This window comes from Octodon degus, unplaced genomic scaffold (assembly GCF_000260255.1).
Source record: "Octodon degus isolate 3935 unplaced genomic scaffold, OctDeg1.0 scaffold00182, whole genome shotgun sequence".
Taxonomy (NCBI): Eukaryota; Metazoa; Chordata; class Mammalia; order Rodentia; family Octodontidae; genus Octodon; species Octodon degus.
In genome coordinates, this window is record NW_004524758.1 from 179,872 (window position 1) to 195,064 (window position 15,193).

Below are 15,193 nucleotides of genomic sequence, written 5' to 3' on the forward strand. Positions count from 1 at the left end.
TTCGTATGTCTCTGCAACAAAAATAAGTGCATAAATTGATATTTGCTTTCACGGTCATCTGAGATCATAAGACTCAATGTTTAAAACAATCGTTATGTAATTATTACAATGGTTGGTGGTTCCAGTACTTAATTGACAGCAAACTCAATGTATTTAAAGCAAAATGTTAATAGAAATGCATCTTACCATGTGATTGCTGGTCTCCTTACAGTGTTGAAAAAATACTTCGATTCTATATGAAAGAATGATATTTATTGGTATAGCTAGTCAGTGTTTGACCCCAATTCCACTGCTAGTCACTGATGTAAAGTTTGAAGAATATATAAATAAGGAGACAGAAGGGGAGGAGTTTGACATATCAAAGTCACTCAGTAATGACTTGTTTGGCCTAAATGACAGTAATCTGTAATCAAAAGGCCTTGTGGTGATTCCGATGAAGTCAGCAGAGGTCTAAGTGGAGACTAGCAAGCGTAGGAACCAAGTGACTTTGCCAAAGATTTGCTTCCTACTCACAGACTTACTTTCTCAACTTTGGGAACTATACCAGTAAAATTTTTATGATGGCTAGCTAGGACAGCAAGTGTCCATACTGTTCTTTGACTTAGACCTCTTATTTACCCAGATACGTTCTCAGAAAGATTGAGGAAGAGGAAATATTGCAAATTTCAACATGTGTTTGTAAAACTGAGGTCATTATTTTCATCATGTGCTTTAATACAGATTTCTCAAAATTTGTCTTCTGCAGATGCAGCTCATTACAAGCAAGAGCTATCACATAGCAGTTGTGTGTTATGTCTGGACGCCCCTCCCACCAAGAGCCTCTTGTGCTCAGAGGGATGCCTTTTAGGAGCAGACTGGACCCAGGGTGTGTGATGGCTAAGTGGGTTTATTATTATTATTTTTAAGGAATACAAAATAGAAGGGGCAGCCGGATAGCTCAGTGGACTAAAGTGCCTGCTCAGGCAGAGCGCAGCAGCTGGGATTCGATCCCCGGTGTGCTGTGCTGGACCCATTCCTGGGGTGTGCTGAGAGGGTGATGGAGACTAGGTGTGGTGGCGCACGAGCTACATAGTGAGACCCTGTAGACCCTGTACTAAATACACACACACAGGCACACACACGCACACACACACCCACACGCACACATGCACATGCACACACACGCACGCACACACATGCACACGCACACACATGCACATGCACACACACATGCACACGCACACACACACACACGCACACGCACACACACACGCACACACGCACTCTAAAAATAAAAAAGAATACAAAATAGAGATACAAAGAAAAAAGAGCATTAGACATAATACAAGATTTCACTAAAGGAAGTAACAGGAATTCAAGAACAGTTACCGTATTACATGGTGCTATCTTCAAATTAGTTGTTCACATTACCACATATAAATGTGTAAGATTCGTTGGAAGAAAAAAAACCCTAAAATAAAACAATAACAAAGAAGTTATAGAAAATTCAAAGGAGGAAAAAAATCAGAATAAAAGATTTAAAAAATGTATGCATTAATTTCTCCTTTTAAAATACCAGTAGAAATTGACAATACAATTATCCAAACTACTCTGCATATACACCCAAATACATCTTTTTCCCTTCTTACAGTTGTCCTTTTCTCTTCCCAGTTTTTCCTTCCCAATGAACAAATTCTTTCCCTTTCACAGTATCTGTTATATCTGCTAGATTTTCATTACTCCTTCAATTTCTTACACTAGTGAGACAATATGATGTTTGCACATGTGGATCTGATTTATTCCACTTACCAATACAGTCTCTAGCTGGATCCATTTATCTATAAAAGCCTCAAATTTATCTTTTTTATGGCTGAATTATACTCCATTGTGTGAAAATACCACATCTTTTTTATCCATTCCTCAATTGATGGGCATTTGGGTTGTTTCCAAGACTTAGCTATAATAAATTGTGCTGCTACCAACATGGGTGCACTATGTGGCTGTGGTATGATGATTTCAGTTCTTTTGGAAAATTACCTAGGAGGGGAATAGTTGGCTTGAATGCAACCGCTAATCCCAGCTTTCTGAAGGAATCTCCACACCGATTTCCACAGTGGCTGTACCAGCCTGCACACCCACCAGCAGCGAAGAAGGGTTCCTTTTTCCCCACAACACCTCCAACATTTGTGATCGGCTGACTTCTTGATGACAGGCATTTTTTCTGGCATAAGATGGAATCTCAGTGTCATTTGCATCTCTTGAATGCCCAATGATGTTGAACATTTTTTCATGTGTTTATTTGCCAAGCTAAATGGTTCAACATAGTTCTAGGTGTGGAGTATGGAAGCCCTCCCCTGGGGATGGGTGGCACCAATAAATAGGCCCATGACCTGCATAGAATGCAGAGGAGAGAGGAAAGGCAGACTGCTGCTGCTTTGCTGCTCTCTACCTGCTCTGCCATGAACTATTTCTCCTTTGTGATATGCCTCTGCCGTGCCATCCTGCCTTGGAGCAGCTGACTGGGCTGCAGCCACTGCAAACTGCAAACTGAAGTACACTTTTCCTCCTTTAACTTTGGGTGCTGGATATTTTGCCTCAGCGACAAGAGTAATAACTAAGACGGTAAACAAATGGCAAAATTTCCTCAGATCCATCAACTTCATCATATAATTTCTGTTGGAAAAATATCTGACCTCACTTTGAACTAGAAAATTTGGCTTTGCATCCTGCTGACCACGGTGTCACTTCTGAATCCAGGTTCTAGAGGAGGAAACAGCCCTCGTCTGTGCTTGCCCCAGGTAAAGCTCTGTCTCTGCTCCAGTGTTTTCCAAGGACTCTGCCTGTGAGTCCTTGTCAGTGAATCCCCTTTAGGAGACTCATGTTCAAGAGCTTCCCCTATGTGATGTCCAGGGATCATAATGGAAGCCTGCACACTTCAAAGATTCAGAATGTAGCTAGAGAGATAGCTCAGCCATCTAAGTACCTGCCTGGCAAGCGCACGGACCCGGGTTCGATCCCCAGCACTGCATTCAGTGTGGGACCCCTGTGCTGGCCACTGAAGCTGGGCACGGTGGTGCATGCCTGTAATAGCATCACTGGGGAGGCTGAGACAGGAAGATCATTGAAAGTCCAAGCCGTGTAGCAAGACTCTGTACCAAATAAATAAATAAAATATTGAGATTGGTTAGGGGAGGCTTTTGTTCTGTACAGAAGAAAGTTGGCTGAGGAGAAACTGAGTTGGAGAACGTGAACTACAGAGTAAGGAATATTCTTAGGCAGAAATAATATGCATGTAAGCTGAGAATCTGAAAATTTACTTCTTAAAACTGTCACCAGCCTCTGGGAACCATTTTTGCATATGTCTTTTTTAAAGAACACCAATCTAAAGACATCCTCAGGTACAAACTCGTACATGCAGTAGGGAGCAGGGCTCATTTATCCTCTGGTCTGCAGATCTTTTTTCTGTCTCTCCTTTTGGAAAGGCTAACACATGAACCCAAAGAGGAGCAGCCTGGAGCAGCGGTGCCAGCGCCCACAGCCGTGTTCCCAGTTCCCACGCTGCTTTCCCTCACCTGAACCGCAGACTTCCGAACAAGGGGAGCTTGGCCTCAGGGACAGTCCTTTGGGGGAATTAGTATGGTTAATTGAGCTTCAGGCTGTCTCCCTGACAACAAAACAAATGGTGTATTTCATAGAATCATGGCTTTCCTACAGCTGAAAGACTTTCAACCAATCCAACACTTATTTTATAGGTGCAGAAACTGAAGCCAGAGAGCTGAGTGATTGATGGTCTTCAAATTGCACAGCCTGTAAGTGGTGGAGCGGGAGGTGAGAGTGAAGGCTCTTGCTGCGGAAAAGCAGGGCTCCTTCCCCAGAAGGGCAGCATTAGTTTGCGTCACACAAAGAAAAGGAATGAGCTGACTGACTATGGTTTTCACTTTTCTTCTCACTGACCCATTGTCTTTCAGACGCGGCTTTGGTTCACCTATCTGGAAAGCCAGATGGTCTTGCGTTTTGGAAGGATTTTTGGAGGAAACACACCTACAGAGGACTAGAAGTTTTTTTACTTGACTTTCCTAAAAATAACTTTTTTGAATCTTGATCAGCTCTCAGATACCCTGAGCTACTCCTATAGGACTTGGTCTGGACAGAGTCAATAATTAGAAGTGATTGCAAACTGCACATGCTTCCAAGTAAAAAGATTGAGCAAAGTTGGCTTCACTTGGGGGATTTTTATATTTAATTCATGCTTGGCTGCTCATTCCTCACTCTGCACCTGCTAGACATTCCAGAGGATCCGAACAGACCATCCGTGAACGCATCTCAGTGAAAGAGCCAGTCGGCTGTTCCTGAATCGGCTGTGAAACCACCTTGCATAATTTTCATGAGGCCAATAGAACTTCTGTCCACCTGGGGTGCTGTATCAAAAGATTTAAACTAGATCATTTACATGCATCATAAGCATATTGCTTTGTTATGGGGGCCGGAAGGCTCAACATCCAGGCACTGGCAGGTTTTGGTGGGGACCTGGATTCTGCACCCAGGTTGGCCCCTTGTTGCTTCTTTGTACATGCAGAAGGCAAAGGGAAAAGGAGCTGGAGTAGTTCCCTTTTGCCCTCCGTAAGGTCACTAATGATGTAGCCATCACAATGTAACCGGTTCCTAAAGGCTTTCTTGCTTAATACTGTCCCAACGGGGCTTATTTTCCAGTGTGACCTTGAGGCAAGGCCACGGTCCCTGTGCTGAGGGGACTTCAGAGATGGGGAGGACGCTCCCTGTCTTGCTTAGACATCATTACTTCCCACTCCTTCGCCTGACAGATAAGCTGCAAAGTCAATATAAGAATAGATCTGAAAGCGAGTCTGCAAAGGGAAGCGCATGCCCAGAGCTCAAAGCAGAGCAGTGAACAGCTGGTGAATGTAATAGGAACAACTTTGACATCCAAATTAGCGATCTCATTTCCTGAATTCGTTAGATAATTGTATCTCTTCATTTTAGAAGTGCCTATAAATAAGAGTCCTCAAAAATAAATTTCAGTGACTTTACAGAAAGATAAGAATCTGAGTGAACTTAATAATCTAGAATCTGAAAATGCTAGGATGAGAAGGGATTTTTAGAAATTATCTGTCAAGCGTACATAATGTACATATCCCTCGGAATTGTGGTGAAGATGAAATGTTGTAATGAGTGTGACATATTTAGTTGATTCTTAGATACACGATTTCATCAAGTATAATTTGATCATTTTATAGACAAAAAATATGCTGCCCAGAGGAAGGACTGGTCTATGGGCCAGAAAGCTGTCAATGAACAAATGCGGGATGAATGTCCTTTAGACCAAGCCCACATTAAATATTTCTACTTTACAGTCTTCTAACATCCAGCAAGTTTAACCTGACATTCAGAACTCTAGAAAACACCAAGGGATGTGAGATATTCTCAAAGACTTTGGTACATTTACCAAAGCTAAAAGTTGCTTGAGGTGACAGGAGGACCTCTACAGGAGCCTTGTTCCCACCGGAAACTTAAGCCTGCTCGCTGCAGAGAGCCACTCAGGAGGCCTTTCCAGAGGACGCCTGTGAGGAAGGTGATGCAGAATTACACCACAGATGTCATATTTCAAAGGGAAGCTTTTTACATTCGGTCCCCATAAGGCTATCTTATATTATGAAGGATACATGCTGCCTATGCACAGACGACAAAAGTCATTTGAATTGTGAGGCCTTTTGGACTCAGGTTTGTTCCTCTGATTATCAGTGAGGCGCCTTGGAGGGTCTGTCTGTGCTTTCTGTCTGAAGCACCCCAGGAACAGTGTGGGCCCACTGGGGTTTCTGTGAAGCCATAAGTGTCAGGATTCAGGTCCAGAAACCTAGACGTGAGAGTTTCATGTGTGGGAAAAATGTTGGTCTGGGTCCATAGTTCTTGTGGAGTATCAGGAACCATGCTGGAGAAGCCAAGGTCAGCTGATAAATACAAAGATTGGGTACAGCTCTGTGTGGGGGGTGGGAGCAAGGAGGTAAAGTAAGGATTGGGGCTCAGGCAAAGGTGGAACAGAATGGGAGGATGTAGGAACATCCATACCTTGCTGGATAACCCACTAGTGGCAACAGAGGTTGGTCCAGTCCTCCTAGGGACAGGCAGTTGCTCCTGGGCACCCTTTAGCCTGTAGAAAACACGGCTTCTTTTGTAATTCAGTGTTAGTAGGAGTCACTGGTGTCCTGTTCTTTTGTCACCAACAGTCACAGCTGTGATCATTGCGCTGTAAGTAGAACCGAATAGTTGGAGGCCTTCTGGGGACTTCCTGGAGAGCTAGTTGAGTACTGAATCCCATAGAATGGATTCTGCATTGAAGGTTGACCACAAAACTGTTTTGTACCATAGGTGTTTCTTGCTGTGAATGAGGGACATGTGAGTTATAACAGCACAAGGCTGTAATTCATAACATTAATAAATCACAGAACTAATGTATTAGCTTCTACCTGAGCCCTTATGTTGGGACATGTGGTAAAGGAGTCTTTTGACCTTGTATTTGATTTATGAAGATCACACATGCTCACATACATTCAACTAATACAAAAAAGATAGTGTGGAAGTTCCAAATCTTCTTTTATTTTACATATAGAGATCATCATTAATAGATGAATATCAGGTATAATTCCAACATAAATACATATGCACAAATCAGTATGCTCTATCAGGATGGCTTTTTAAAACTGAAGGACGCGTGTCAGGCATTTTCATAGAAGTACTCACATGGCACGCGTACTTCATTCCGTGAGCAGTTCATGATCCTCCATTGGGTGGAAATTTCAACCCTAAATTAATATAAAATTTTTACCTAATTGATTTTTAAAAATATTTTGTTACATTCAATCTTGCACTAAATGTATCTTCACCCTTTCATTGTACATTCCTGAAGCATTTCCATGGAGCAGACAGAATTTCTGAGTTAACAAGACTGCACCAGTAAAATGTAATGCGTACCATGAAACTGCCTTACCAAAGCCTTGCAACGCTGACACCCGCTGAATGCCCGCTTCCTAACCCATCTCCAACAGGGACTGTGATTCAGCAGGGTGCTCGATATCTTGCCAGTCTCGTGTCCATAATGTGGGGTGGTTTAAAATTCCTATTTCTGAAATCAGACACATGTATGTAAATACTGCATGCTCACTCTGGTGTGAGAAACTGAAAGTGCAAATAAGAGCCAAGGCATGTCATAGATATTGTGAAATAGGAAGTAATTTTTCGAAGGAAAAGGGCAATGGGGGGATGGAATAGAAAAGGAAAAAGTGAGAGGAAAAAGGATAAGAAAACAAAGCTTTATAAATAGGGAAGAGAGGGAGAGTTGAAGAGAGGGGAGGGGAATGGGGAAAAAAGAGAAACTAAGATTTAACATGTACAGGTAGGAATTCTCCATGATAAAAGTGATCATATCTAATTTTTTTTTTTTTTTTTTTTTTTTTTTTTTTTTTTTTTTTTTTTTTTTTTTTTTTTTTTTTTTTTTTTTTTTGTGGAATCGGGGATTGAACTCAGGCCCTTGCGCTTGCCAGGAAAGCACTTATTCCACTGAGCCATCTCCCCGGTCCTGCTATCATGTCTAAATTGTACCAACAAATTTAATTATGAGAAATTCCTATTTCTTTTATTATAATTAAAATCTATTTTCATGTTTGTTAACATTTATACTTTTATTCTACAAATTCCCTGTTTATGAACTTTGCTTCTATTTCACCTGGCTTTCCTGTCCTTTTCCACAGGTATTTCTAAAAGTTCTTTTGTTATCATGAATATTCACCAATTCACTCATTCAAGAAATATGGGGATTCTATTATGCTCCAGATGTTGTGGTAAGTTCTGGGGTTCACAGGGGCGAGTAAAATACCCAGCATTCCTGACCGCCTAGGGGAAGAGAGAAGCCCCAGGCAAGCAACAAAAGCTCATCTAGCTTTGAAGGGCGACGTCATCATTCAGTCCATTCACGGTGGTCTGCTCAGTGGTGGCACAAGGACCGAGGTCTTGTCACTTATGTACAGGACAATTACATTTAATTCCAGATAGCAATATTGAGAACATTTACTAGAGAGAGTGGAGGATGCAGTTACTCCTGATCTGGGAAACGAAGGATGAGAGGTTCTGGGGAGGTGGGAAGAGCCCTGGGGAGGTGGGAACACCCTGTGCTGGGAATACAGCCAGAAGGGCTCAGGAATGGAAGGAGGCCAGAGCGGTGGTGCACAGTAAGCGAAGAGGGGCCTGGGATGAGACTGGAGCGTGAGCTGGGGCCGGGACACACAGGCCCTCAGGGGCCATGCTTAGGTTTTAAGCAGGTAAGTGACATACTCTGACCTATGACCTGGAAAAAGAGTGGATTATGGGGAATAACCCGCTCAGGCTCCCCTCTTGTCCCCCTCTTGGACAGGAGCTTTCTTTCTCTCAATAAACATATTCTGCTCAAAAAAAAAAAAAAAAAAAAAGAGTGGATTATGGGGCCAGAGTCACATAATGAGAGCTGGGTGGCTTTTGAAATAGTCTGGGTGAGCAATAATTATGACCTGGACGAGAGAATAGCTTGTAACAAAGAGAAGTCGACGCATCTGAGGTATCTTCTGAAGTAGAATGGCTAGAACTGGTGACAGGAGGTTTATAAGGAGGGACCAAACAACACTTCTTTCAAAGCTTGCCAGTACCTGCCAGGTTTCAGCTGGGGTTAAGGTGAGGACGTCCAGGGAGCGCAGTGGGGAGACGAGAACTCCAGCGCTGGGTGCACTTAGGGCGACAACAGGAAGGAGTGGTGCTGTGACGCCGCTACAAGTCTGTACATGTATTTTGTAGTCACAGATGTCACCTAATTAACAGATTGATTAATTAATTAATTAATAGATGATTATAAGGGGAAGATAAACAAGAAGCAACCTGTCACCTGAAGGTGCCTGAGTTGGGCTTGACGTAGGGAGCTGTTTGCTCTAGGACTTGAAGGCAGAAGCAATACTAGGAGGATCCGAGCATATGGGGCGGGGGAGTTCTGGGTGTGCACAGGTTGTGAGAGGTGAGGCAGAAGGCAGCAGGTGGTGGGACTTCAGCTGGGAAGTGTGGGGATCTGCCCTTCAGATTAAATCTTTTAAACTGCATTGTACCGACAAGAATACACTGAAAATCTTTGAGCAGGGTACTGACATGATCATGGTCATGATTTACGAATTCTAATCCAACACTGGAATCTCCAGTGGGCCACGTGGAAACCAAATGCTAAAGGAAGATGGCGAAAGGCTAATGATGCAACTGGGCTCAGGTTTCCCACGCTTTGCTCTCCACAATGTCAATGAGAGTAAGAAATCAGCACAACTTTGCAGCTGTAAAGACTCATGGTTTTTGTCCTTCTCTTGGGAGAAAGGAGTGATGAAATAAAAGGAAGAAAAAGGAAGACACAGAACACGGCTGAATCCTTCATTGCTTCTGGAAGATGAAGACTGAGTTGTTCCCCAAATTTAATGGCTAGAAAGTTGGAGGCTGTGTGGAGACAGCGTGGGTGCTGGGTGCAGGGCACGAGCTCAGGTGTGGCTGAAGGGCGTATGACTGCTCAGCGAATCTGATAGAGAGGGTTAGTTTGGCTCAGTTTTCATCCACAGTCAGCTGGCTTCAGGACAGAAGCAGCACTGCAGGGGCCCAGGTCGGAGGAAAAGTGCTGAAGCCACAGCAGCCAGGAAATGAGGGGGAAGGGAGCGGAGGGAGAGGGAAGGAGAGGAGGAGAGAGGAAACAGGAGCAGGGACAAGAAGACAGTGTCCAGGTCACACCCAGTGACCCACCTCCACTTAGGCCCCCCACGTAACAGCTTATTCAGCTTCTAAACTCATCAAGGGATGAGTCTATGGGTGAGCACAGCATCTTCCAAGTATGTGAGACTTCTGAGGGGCATTTTAGATCTAAACTATAACAGAGCAATACTTCCAGATGAGATAGGGTGCATTCACCATGGTATGGCTGTAGACCAAAGCGATATTTTTTAAAGCATCACAGAATTGTAAAAACAGGACAATGTCACTCAGAATCTGTACCAAGTTTTAAAATAGCACAAATGTATGTCCACAAGGTGCAGCAGCATCAAAAGAAAAATCAAAGGAATCAGAAATGAAAATACTATATTTTAAAACAAGAGGCAGCAACTCATTCTTGAGGTTTTCCCTAAGAACCCAAGTATCAGATATAGCTGTCTTGCTGGGTGGGATGAAGGCGAAGATGGATTTCACCAAACCCTTCTCCAAGGCCTTTTTTCACCTGTGCTCATGAGCAGAGTGTCAAAACTGCAAACAGAAAGGAAGTGCATGGAAGCAATGGCAAGATCCTTCTTTCCTATCATTTTTTAAAATGTATTTGGTACAGGGTCCGACTACGTAGATCAGCCTCGTAGTGAGCCTCCTGTTTGCAGCCTCCCAAGTGCTGGGAGTGCAGGGGTGCACCTCCACAGCCAGTCTCAATTGCTGTTTCAGCATGCCCCGGGGGTGGGGCAGGCACGGCCCACTGGGGGGTGAACCCTAGCCACTGTGCTTCCAGTCAGTTTTGAAGCAGGTGAGTGCAAAAAGGTAGCTTTGTTCTGCATGCATCTTTGTCTTGCTTTTCTCATTGCTAAACCAAAATACCCAACCCCCAAAGCTGAAGGTGAAGTATGTTTCGGCTCACTGTCTGTAGAGGTTTTAGTCCATAGTTGGCTGGCTCCACGGTGCGGTGGGCATCGCAGAGGAGAAAGAGTCCCTGGAAGGGCAGTAGGAGGCAGAGCAGAGGAGCGAAGCAGCCAGCCTCCTCTCCTTTTGATCTCATTCAGGTTAGAAGCCTTTTGAACAGTGTTACCACAGCCAGAGCCATGCTGAACTGCTCCATGGACTAGCTTTGTGCCGCTTACATGTCATCACAGTATCACATCCTAGATCCAGACAGCTCTGAAAAGCCCACCTAGGAGTTCCGGAGGCTTTGGGCAAACATCGAGACACAAACCGTAACAGTCTCCATTCTCCTTTAAGATTCAGGTCATAGGTTAGGAATGGTGATACACGCTGTAATCCAGCATGGAGGTGGGCCAGGCAAGGTGCACTGTAAGTTCAAGGTCAGCCTAGGTAACTTAGCAAGACACTGTCAAAATAGAAATTAAAAAAGCTGGGATGCAGCTACATGGTAGAGGGCCCCGTGTGTTTGATCCCAGTAACACAGACACATACACACACACACACACAGACACACACACACACACACACACACACACACACACAGAGGCAAACATTTAGATCCTAAAGAAGTCTAAGAGCTTCCTGTAAAGTCTAGGTTTTGTATACGTGTGCCAACGTTGATAAATGCGGTGTGCAAATTGCTAAGGTGGGTGAGTGAGAGGTGGTATCCGTCGCTGCGTGTTTTGCAGCGGGCATCTGCTGCAGAGTCAGGCTCACGTGGGGCTGGATGAACAGAGAGGCCAGGGCTGTGCTCATATGCTGACCCGGAGATTAACCACAGAAGAATCCTCTGCTGGCTCTGGGAGCAGAGGTAGAGAGAGGAGGCGCCGTTCTTAGAACTCAGAGCAGCCACATCACCACAGCTGGAACCACTGCGGACCTGCAGCCAGCGTAGAATCTGTCCTCTACCGGAGATGCTGCCCCTGCTTTCTGTGCTCCTGCCTGAGGCAGCCAGAGCCCAGCAGCTCAGGGTTGGAGAAGTGTGAGGCAGGGCACACCTGTGGTGAGGAGGAATGCGTGGCCATCAGACAGGCCAGCACGCCCCAGTATGCGGCATCATTAATCTGATTTAACATAGTTTAACTAATTTGGATGTCAACAGATCATTATGTAACTTTTAGTTCCTCTGCCCTGGGGCTCACCACCTCCTTAGCTTCTTTTTCTTCTAGTTCTTTTGAAATGTCTTGGTTCATGAAGATGTAAAATCCTGGCATTGTGGGACACAGAGACACATGGATGGAGCAGAGGTGGGAATGGGGAGTGTGTCTGCCCCTTAGAGAACCTGGCTTCTCCTGCCCACCAAAGAGCTCCTGGCATAGGGTAGGCCAACCTGGAGACAAACAGGTGAAGGCAAAAAGAAAGGGGGGCCACATAGAAAGAGAGGCGCCATCAGAATTGTGAAGGAGACCCTCGTCTTTTCCCTGCCTTTCTTTTCCTGGTATCCAGTGCTTCTTGTTCTTCCTATAGTTTCTTTCTGCCCTCCTAGCCCTTTCTCTAACAGAATCTCAGAGCTAGAAATCAAATGGGTGAACTCTTTCTGTCTCTCTGTCTCTCTCTCTCTCTCTCTCTCTCTCTCTCTCTCTGTCTCTCTCTCTCTCTCTCTCCTTGAGAAAGGACCATGAGCCATATGCCACTTGTGCATAAGTACAGATGAATTCAGTCTTCTTCTTCTAGAGGGACTTCCCTTTAAAGTTTGAGGTCTATTACTAAAATGTTAGAGGTGAGGAGTCTCTCTCACATCCCAGAGTATATCAGATTCTTCTCTGCTTGACTGTGGGGCAGACCCTGATCCTGACAGTGGTCCATTGAACATGGTGGGACAGAGTGACAGGGAGGCCAGTGGTGGCCATCTTCACAGGGCTACAGACTCAGGCGGGAAGGAGGTTGTGCCCCACGGCTTAAGAATTAGCCATTGTGGTGGTTATTTTTGTTGTCAAGTCAGCTGAATTAAGAAACACATAGATAGCAGAGGAAGAATAGTTTCTGTAGGAGTCTGGGAAGAGACTCTCACTTTACTCGGCGGGCTGAATAAGACAGGTCTGCACTCTACAGCTTGGGTGGGGACCTGCCGATGGGCTATAGGCCTGGATAGGATGAGGACCTTTGTTTCTTTTTAGGCAGAGTAAAGCTGAATTCACTTTTTGTCTCTCTTTTGGAGCTGGAACTCCCTTCTTTTCCTACCATTAGACATCAGAACCCCAAGTTCTCTGGCCTTCAGACTCCAGGGCTTGGCCAGCAGCTTCCTGTGTCCTTGGGCCTATGACCTTGGAATAGGCATTGCTTCCATCACTTTCCCTCAATCTAGAATTGAACTGAAGCTGGCTACTGACTTCCTTGGCTCGCCAGGTTGCAGATGACATGCTGCGGGATTCCTCAGCCTCCAAGCTCACAAGGACTAATGCCTTTCGTAAGTCCCCTCTTATCTCTATCTGCTCACACCATCAGTTGTACCTCTCTGGAGAACTGTACCTGGTCCAACCTCTCTCAATCTCTCTGTCCTCCACCCCCATCTGTTGGATTGTAAGTATCTAACTTCAGTAGAATTTCCACATTGGTAGGAAAATGAAGGCCTAAAGTTCCTTAATAAGACTTACTAGGAGAGGCTGGAGTGGAGAGGCTCAAAACCTTGTGAGTTACAGCCACTCAGTGAGCTTAGTCGGCCCTGAAGAACCACAGCAGGCCTTGGGAGCCAAGGAAGGCAGAGGGGAAAGAAATAAAGTCCACTAAGTGATAAGGTTATATAAAGAAAAATAGAAGGGAAAAGCATTGCCTAATCCAAAAAGAACACACTTACATTGTGATTTCATGTAATATATTTCCTGATCCCCAAAGAGCATTCTTTGCTTCCCATGCTATTTGATACCAGGCAGGGCTAAATCCCTGAGTCCTGGTCAGCACAGCTCTCAGAGAAACATCTGTACGGATTTGCTAGCTTTCCTTAACAGAAGAGCCAGCTCCAGGCCTCCAGGGCTTTGTGCAGCTCAGTTGCTGACAGGCCTTGCAAGGAAAGGCTAGCAGGTTCTCCTTCTGCAACAGACAGGCCCTGTTCTTCCAGACCTGCTCTGTGGAGTGCTGCGTGAGGGTGACATCAATTCAGGCAAAGAGCACAGGGCGTGAGTGACAAACCTTAAACTGGACCCTGCCCTAGAGGTACACAATCCATGAAGCAAGGGCCTGGCCCATTCTTGGCTAATTCAATAGCAAAGTGGCCCAGGCAGTTCTTTCAGTAGAAAGTGGCTAGGAGTGGGGAGAGGAGAGTTGGATGGGGCCAAGCCTGCTTTCTGGATCGCTTGAATCAAGATGGAAATTCTGCTTGGCAGAAATGGTGAAATAAACCAAACAAAACTCTCTCTTAGGAACTGAGAACTTGCAATGTATCCAGAGAAGAACCCAAGAAGCCCGGGTTCCACTCCGAATACCCGTGCGTGATTGTCCCTGCTCCTACTCCCATGTGCTGCTCCTGCCTGCATGGAAGGGCTCAGTCTTTCTGGTCTATGCATGTGCCCAGAGGCCTTCTTCTGCTGTCCCAAGTTCCTCTATGGCCAGAGGCAAGCTAGTCAGCAAGCACCGTGCCTTTCGAAGTCCAGTAACATGGGTGTTACCATGGTGAAGGGAACCTGGACGGGTTCTTATGTCCTTGTGTGCAATGAAGAAAGCAGTGGTTGTGGCACCTGATGGTGAGGAAGAAGCAGCAAATCTTAATGAGGTGAAAGTACACTGAGCCTGAGCAGGTTCAGGCAGGTGGAAAGGAAAGAGTGGGACTGCTGAGGATAACAGGGATTTAAAATGTTGAGGGGTCTAGGGTGCCTCATTGGGCACATGGCTGACGTGACTGACGTGGTTCTTTTTTTTTTTTTAAATATTTATTTTTATTTATTACATTTATTTATTGTGTCTGTGTGTGTGTGGCCAGCTCAGCCCACCAGGGGGCGGGGCTGGCTGGCATGTGGTGCTGGGGGATCGAACCGAGGTCCCTGTGCTTCGCCAAGCTTGTTTCAAGTAGGTGCTTTAGACCACTGAGCCATCTCTCCAGCCCCCTGACGTGGTTCTGAGTCCCATCAGCTGTCTCCTGCACATGTCCTTTCCTACAATTCACTCTTGTGGTGTGAGACATAGTCCCTACAGATGAGGCCCTGAGGAGCTCCAGGCAAAGAATCGTTACTGCAGGCAGGCCTGGAAGACTCGGTGAAAAAACATTCTTATCTGGGATTTTGGAATTTTCCAGAGCAGGCCCAGGGGGTCCTCGTTTTCCTTATCTTTACCACCAGGTAGTAAATCTTGGGACAAAGGTTGAGGGGTTGGCCTCAGGGCTTTGCTCAGGTCCAGATGGATGAGGGGCTGCACGATCGAGCAGGGAGAGGATAGGGGTCATGATCCAGCAGGGAGTGGATGGGGGGCATGATCCAGCAGGAAGTGGATGGGGGGCATGATCCAGCAGGGAGCGGATGGGGGTCATGATCCAGCAGGGAGCGGATGGGGGGCATGATCCAGCAGGGAG

General features: G+C 45.4%; 1 long non-coding RNA gene across 1 annotated transcript in view; it reads left to right on the plus strand.

Moving 5' to 3' along the window:
* Nucleotides 1–11,435: 11,435 nt before the first annotated feature.
* Nucleotides 11,436–15,193, plus strand: part of LOC111813313 — a 5,732-nt gene continuing 1,974 nt past the window's right edge. The window contains exons 1-2 of the long non-coding RNA XR_002818609.1: nt 11,436–11,506; nt 12,883–13,102. This is a non-coding gene — a long non-coding RNA (uncharacterized LOC111813313). The remainder of the gene's footprint in view (nt 11,507–12,882; nt 13,103–15,193) is intronic.